At 49.5% G+C, this 6,699-nt stretch overlaps 1 long non-coding RNA gene across 1 annotated transcript; it reads left to right on the forward strand.

Moving 5' to 3' along the window:
• Window positions 1-6: 6 nt before the first annotated feature.
• LOC111731229 lies at window positions 7-4,121 on the forward strand. The gene is made up of 2 exons (XR_002777000.1): window positions 7-2,285; window positions 3,257-4,121. It is a non-coding gene; the product is annotated as an uncharacterized LOC111731229 (long non-coding RNA).
• The last annotated feature ends 2,578 nt before the right edge of the window (window positions 4,122-6,699 follow it).

The following is a 6,699-nucleotide window of genomic DNA, read 5'->3' on the forward strand; positions in this document are numbered from 1 at the left end:
AAAAAAAAAAAAAAAAAGATTCTCTGGCTCACGTCTCCAATTTCCACCGATATTCTGATGACTCGTCTATTTTTTTGTCAAGACAGATCTCCTGACCTCCAGGTCCTGTATGTCCACTGCCTACTGGACATTTCCATGTGTGCAGGCATCTCAAACAATCTGTTAAATACTGAACTGTGTCTAATCCCCAAACCTCAAGTGAAACCTGGGGGCCAAACTCGAGTCCTTGCTGCGGTGTCATCCCATGTCCAAACATGAGTCCTGCAGGCTTTCTTCTCAGACGTGTCAGAATGCCCAGCTCTTCTCCATCTCCAATGCTCTGTTGCCACCAGCCTCATCCCAGTTACTAATTCCCGTCTGGGTCCTTCCAATAGCCTCCTAACTGATGGCCTGCCTCCATCCTGCCTCCTGTCTTTGCCCACTCAATTCACCCTCCACGGAGTAGCCAGGCTGATCTAAGACGCACCCTCTTGGTGGCTCACCAGCTTTGTGTAAAACCAAGCTCCTCGCTGGGCTGCGAGCGCCGCCAGAGCCAGGCTCCACGCCCCTCTCAGCCTCATCTCTGCTTCCTCGTCTTAAATGTCTTCCAAGGGTTTTAAGTGGTCGCCCTGCATCTCTTTACCCGGCTGAACTACGACTCAGCCTTCGAGCTTCAGTGCCGGTGGTCTTTGCTGCCCGGCCCTCACACCCTTCTATCTTCCCCTCTCGATGAATCATAGCCGTGCCGTGTGACCGACAGAACACCGTGGAGGTGACATTGTGGGATGGATGGGGCCAGGTCACACGAGTCATCCCAGCTTCAGCCTTAGCCTCTCTTGGATTGCTCACGGCGGGGGATGCCAGCCACCATATTGTACTCAAACAGGCTGTGGGGAAGGCCACATGGCAGTCACCTTGCCAGCCATGTGAGAGACCCTCGTGGGCGACATCTGCCAAATGCAGGGCAGCCTTCAGGGACTATAACCTGAGATACTGAGCCAGAACTGACACGGAAACAGTGAGGGTAATACATGTAACTGTGGTTTTAAGCCACTAAAATTTGGGGTAACGTTATACAGTGACAGGCCGTCAATGCAGTGTATGGAAGTGTCATAATTTTTTAAACTATTCCTCTTTAATTGGATACTTAGGTTGTTTCTAGTTTTATCCTATTACACGCAATGTGGTAGAGAATATCTTTATATTTATGTGATTCTTTAGAATCTATTTCTAGAAATAAAATTGCTAGAACTCATAAATTATGACAAACATTGGCAAACTATGTTCCCAAAGGTTAAAAACTCTCATTACTTTGCGCTTCCCCCAATGGGCATCACAGAGCTTATTTCTCCGCGTCCTTGCCAATAGCAGATCATTTCAGTCTTTGCCAGTCTTTGGTGACAAATGACATACCATTTTAAATGTATTAGTGAGGCGCAGACAGTTATGTCAGGGGTTTACTGGATGTTTGTCTTTCTTTTTCTATGATTTCTTTCAGTGTTCTTTGGCCAACTTGACTTAATCTTGATGTGAAGAACTTCCTTACAGACCGTGGATGGTAACTTTTCGTCACGTGCCCTGCATACACGTCCTCATTATTGTGTGCCTCACATGGTGTCTTTCGCTCTGCAGTGTTTCCCGTCTTCACACTGTCACATCTGTCATCTTTCCTTTATAGCTCCTGGGTTTTCTGACCACGCTCCCTACCCCAACATTGCAAAAAAATTTTAAATTCTTCTCGTTTTAAAAATGTTGCATCTTTTCATTCTGGGGTGAGACAGATCTAACGTAATTTTTTTTTTAGTTGCATAATCAATGTTTCACCATCATTCTTACCTGCTGATTTGAATCACCTGATCACATACGAATTCCTGTGTGTACGACCTGTTTGTAAACTCTTAGGTTTAAGTGATTTTTAAAAAGAACGAGTATGCAACAGTCCCGCGTATTTTAAATTCCTGTTTCTTTAATCGAATGCCAGCTACCCATTCTGCCACCAGAACGGATGGTGGGGACAGCTGGCTGTGGCCGCCACAAGTCGCGTGACTAGTCCTTTCCTGTGAGGGTTAAAGTCGAGTGCGCAGTTTCGTGCACACTATCAGCCTTGTTTCTCTGATGATCACAAACTCTCAGAGCGCAGCAATGTAAGACTTTTCTGAAGCAAGCCAGCGTTGTGGGAACGGCTCATGCCCGAGACGCAGCACCGTGTAATCATCACAGGGTCATCATCAGCAAAGGCTGCGAAGCCGATCCAAGACATCTGATCCGCTACAAAATGCAAGTTGGAAGTTTCCCCCTGCTTTATGGTAAATAGAGATTTCTTTTTAAAAAACTGGAAATTTAACTTTATTGGATAGGTTTTACCAGAGCTCACTTGGGGACATTTAGAAACTCAGTAAATGTTTGTTTGGTGTTTGAATAAATCAGGTGGAAGGTGCTAGGTAAATGCAAATGCCCATGTAGGTAAGATTTGGTGTCTTCTTGAATTTCAAAAACAAACCCATAGGATATCAAATACGAGGTGTGGGCGCAAGTGGCACTGGATTCTGGCACCGCATGTCCACATGAGTGCTGTCATGGATTTGTCTGTGCCCTTGGATCTCCCACACACCCACTCTTGTTTTGGGGTGACTGACAGCTGGAGGTGTGGCCACTAGGCTCTCTTGTTCCATTTCATTTTGTACGAGTGAGTTGGCCGTGCACAACGGTTACACTCAAGTGCTGATTCGGTATTATCGTTACTGCGTCTGCCATCTTCCGACCCGGTCACAAGTCCACTTGGGGGGCCGAGGGACGCCATGCCTGGGCCCACAGGACAGCCCCTGGCACGAGGAGGCTGGCACCCAGCTGGCCCGCAGGCATCAGGTCCGCGGTGGGGCTGTCCTGTGAGCTGGCTGAGGCGCCGTGTGAGTGTGGCAGCCTTGTGCACACTGTGACAGGCCGTTCCTCCCAGTCTCCAAGAGCCCCTGCCTTTCCCGACAGCCCAACGCATGGCACCCGCTCCCAGAGCCGGTGGCTGTGTCGGCAGGGTCCCTGAGTGCACTTCTCTGTCCTTGGGCTCAAGCTTTGCCAGTGCTGGCAGCTCACCAGCCGACTGAGGGCCATCGTCATAGTCCCTACTGGCATCTGCAGGTGAGGGCAGGACCACACACACTTACGTGGTGGTCACAGGGTCACGTGCTAACACTTCCTCCCGGACTGTTAGCTTTCTAGCTGCGACGGCCACAGGATACGGCAGCTACATACTGATAAACCCGTTTTTTCTTTCTTTGTATAGTTCTGCTTTGAGCATCCGTCCTCCAAACCAACCGGCTTGGTTCTCAGGCTCCTCTCCAGGGCTATAACGACAAGCGTTGACGCCATGCTCTGTAAGGGCAGCTCCCACCCTCCCAGCACACGTTCACTGTGACAGTGGCCACTGTGGACGCTCCTGGACGGCTGGGCCCTGTGTACACGTGGCTGCCCATCTTCACGACCCCACAGGGTGTGTGTCACCACCTGCTTTACTGGTCCAGAAAAGGGTGACTTGCCTCACTGGCTGGGAACCAAGAGCCGTCCACAAGTGTGTCAGAGCTGGACGGGGTGTTTCAGAGACGTCACTGGGTCCACGTGGTTCAGCGAGGTGGTCATTATACCACCAACTCCACAGGTCATAAAACGGGAATAATGGGACTTGTAAGAGGTTAGAATGTGAAGCCCAAGATACCCAGCCCACTGGAGGTGGCAACGCTCACTGCACGTGCAGCTCTGGTGGGCATGTCCCCACCGCCTCAGCTGGGACAGGCGGCCACTTTCCCAGAGGCCGGTCCACACTTCGTTTTCCCACAGTTGGTTTTCAACACGGTCACATGACACACTGGAGCCTTGACAGCATTTGCACACCGAGTGCAGGGCCGCTCCTCCTGGGCAGGTTCTGAAGAGTCTCATTTCCGAGTTTGTGACCCATCTGTGATGCCTCACATGGCTCCAGGGCCACTGTCCCACCCGCTGTGCTCCAGGCTTTGTGTGGAGAGGGGCTCAGAAAATGCAGACGGCCTCGAAGCCACCGTTTCCCACAGTTTCAACATTTCACTGTAACTACTTTTTGCAGAATGTTAGCTGTAGAGAATCAGAAATAAATACCGTGTAAGGTTTGAACTGCGCCCTGCTGTACTTTTCCTCATAAGTCTGAAATAGAATTTTCTAACACCTTTTGTGGTTGGAAATACTGACTTTAAATAGGACTGCAGACATAAACAAAAGAGCAAGATGGAGACTGACGTGCCTATTTCACATTTTCTAAAACACGGGTACTAAAATTAGTGAAATGACAAGTCGAAGAAACAGGAATGTGCAGATGTGACAGGCCTTAAAACAGCGTTGTCAGGTGCTCAGAGGGAACCTGAGAAATGCTGAGGGTCTCTTCAGGTCGCAGCCTTCCGCCGTGTACACGTTTAAGATGACATACTTCCTTAATAATTAAAAAAATTTTATTATTACTAATGCAGGGGCGATGACGCGGATAATTATAATTCTCATGGTTTTTCCTTTGCACAAAAGATGAAGCTGAGAAATCGGAAGATGGAGCCGCTGGGGCTGAGCTCACGGTCACTATTCCAGGACTTGTGCAAACAGAGCTCCTTCTTCAAACGCCCTCTCTGAGCAGAGGCCCGGGCTCCTCGTATAGCCGTGCAAGTGCCTGTCTCACAGTTCTGCAAACTGTTAACTTAGCAGCTCCTTTGATAAGTGACACACTGGCATAAATGTGGTCTGCATTGTGAAGTAAAAGGACACCAACACTTGACGAGTTTCTTACATAAAAGTAATTTATATGAAGTGCCTAAAAATAAGCTTCTTGATTCAAAGATCTACTATAATCTACTTTCGTAAGGCAAACAGTTTAAAATGACTACCCATCATTGAAAAAAAATCAGTAGATGACAAAAGCATGCATGTCACAGTTGCCAAAACTTCACGTGCCACCAGCAGAGCGAGGCCCCCGCTACCCAGGCACAGCTCTGGGAACTGGGCGAGCATCTCAGTCCTTGGGGTCAGAGATATAAACCAAGACACACCACCTGAGTAAGCCCAGCGCACAAAACAGGACCTACGGGCCCAAAGTGTCTGCTGTGTATCTTCTGATGGCCCTGGAGGCCCCTCTGGGAGGACACTGTGGCCTCTCCTAGTCCTGCTGGTGTAGCTGACGGTTCTGCCAAAGCCAAGTGCAACCTCAGCCCGACCTGTGAATGGGGCTCTAGACCCAGACGAGCCATTCACTGAGGTGGCCCTCGGACTCCCTCCTTCACATCCTGGGTTATTAAGTCGATCGTCACGCCCCAGGTGGGCGGACTGGCTACCGCGGTGACCATGCGGCACAGTTTGATACGCAGGTGGTGTGACGTGCTGTCAGCTGTCACCGTGCCCACAACACTGAGACGGTGAGGCGGGGAGGGTGGCTTCAGAGCTGTACGCTTGTCAGAACAAGACTCGACTCTTCACAGCTGCGTTATTTATTATTTAATTGTGCGTTGTTATTTTAAACAAATCGTGTTTGGCTTTAAATAGCAGAGATGATGAAGTAGTGAGTTATAAATGATGGATGAGGTCTGAAGGAGAACAGGAAGACTTTGTACAAATTACAGAGGGAGAAATAATGTAATTGTCGTAAAACAGTGCTATAAAAAGCTTTCTTCTTTCTGGTCGCTTTAAGGCACTGATTGTGCCGTCGCCCCAGTTCAGAGGGCCTCGACTATTAACTATCAAACACACAGTAAACAATTCGGGCCTCATGGGCCATATGACCTGTCATGGCTTTTCAGTGCCGCCGCCAGGCCTGAAAACCCCACACGACACGTGAACGGGGGCAGGCTGCGCCCCAAAAGCAGCACACGCCAGAGGCGGGCGGCGGGCCAGATGAGGCGGGGCCGAGGCTGGACCCCGGGTCTGCAGCAGCAGCGCCATCTCGCCGTCAACACGAGCCACACGTGTAACTTCAAATCCTCTGGTAGCGACGTCACAAAAATGAACAGGTGAAGTTAATTTTAATATTTTATTTAACCCAAAATATCATTTCAACACATCAATATAAAAAAATTATTAATGAGATACTTCACGATTTTTGTGCCAAGTCTTTGTGTGTTGTAGACTTACAGCCCACGCGTCATGTTTCCAGCGGCCCCCAGGCTGCACCCTGTGTCCTGGGCCTGCCGTGCTGGGGTTTGGTTCTTGAAAATCAGGGGTATAGTTATGTTACCCCAGGGAGACAGGACCAGGGGTTACAGCTTGGCCTCAGACACTTGAGGTGACATGGCCTGGGATGCTAGGGCGCAGACGGACAGCCAGGCAATGTTGGCTTCGCTTGCCAATGCAACAGGTCGATGTGGGGGAGCATCTGACGGAGGCCATGACACGCCCAGGTGTGACCAATCGTGCACCCCTGGCCCCCGATAGAGTGCTAGTTGTCATGAGCCCAGCTCGTCCTCAGCACTGTGACTATATAGAATTTAAAGCTTATAAGGCTGTGATCTGGAAGATAAAATGAAAAACTGTGTAGCCCGAAGCTTCAGACTTAGACTGCAGTTTTGAAGCGATTAAAGCAATCTAAAGGCATTTTCGGATATCCTGCGCCACAGGGCTCGATGCTCGTCATCGGCAGCAGTTCAACGGTGGGCCGAGGGTCAGCGTAAGCCTTTGCGTAAGAATGGATACATTACCTTGTTGTTAATAAAACTTAGAGGCAGG

This window comes from Pteropus vampyrus, unplaced genomic scaffold (assembly GCF_000151845.1).
Source record: "Pteropus vampyrus isolate Shadow unplaced genomic scaffold, Pvam_2.0 Scaffold356, whole genome shotgun sequence".
NCBI lineage: Eukaryota > Metazoa > Chordata > Mammalia > Chiroptera > Pteropodidae > Pteropus > Pteropus vampyrus.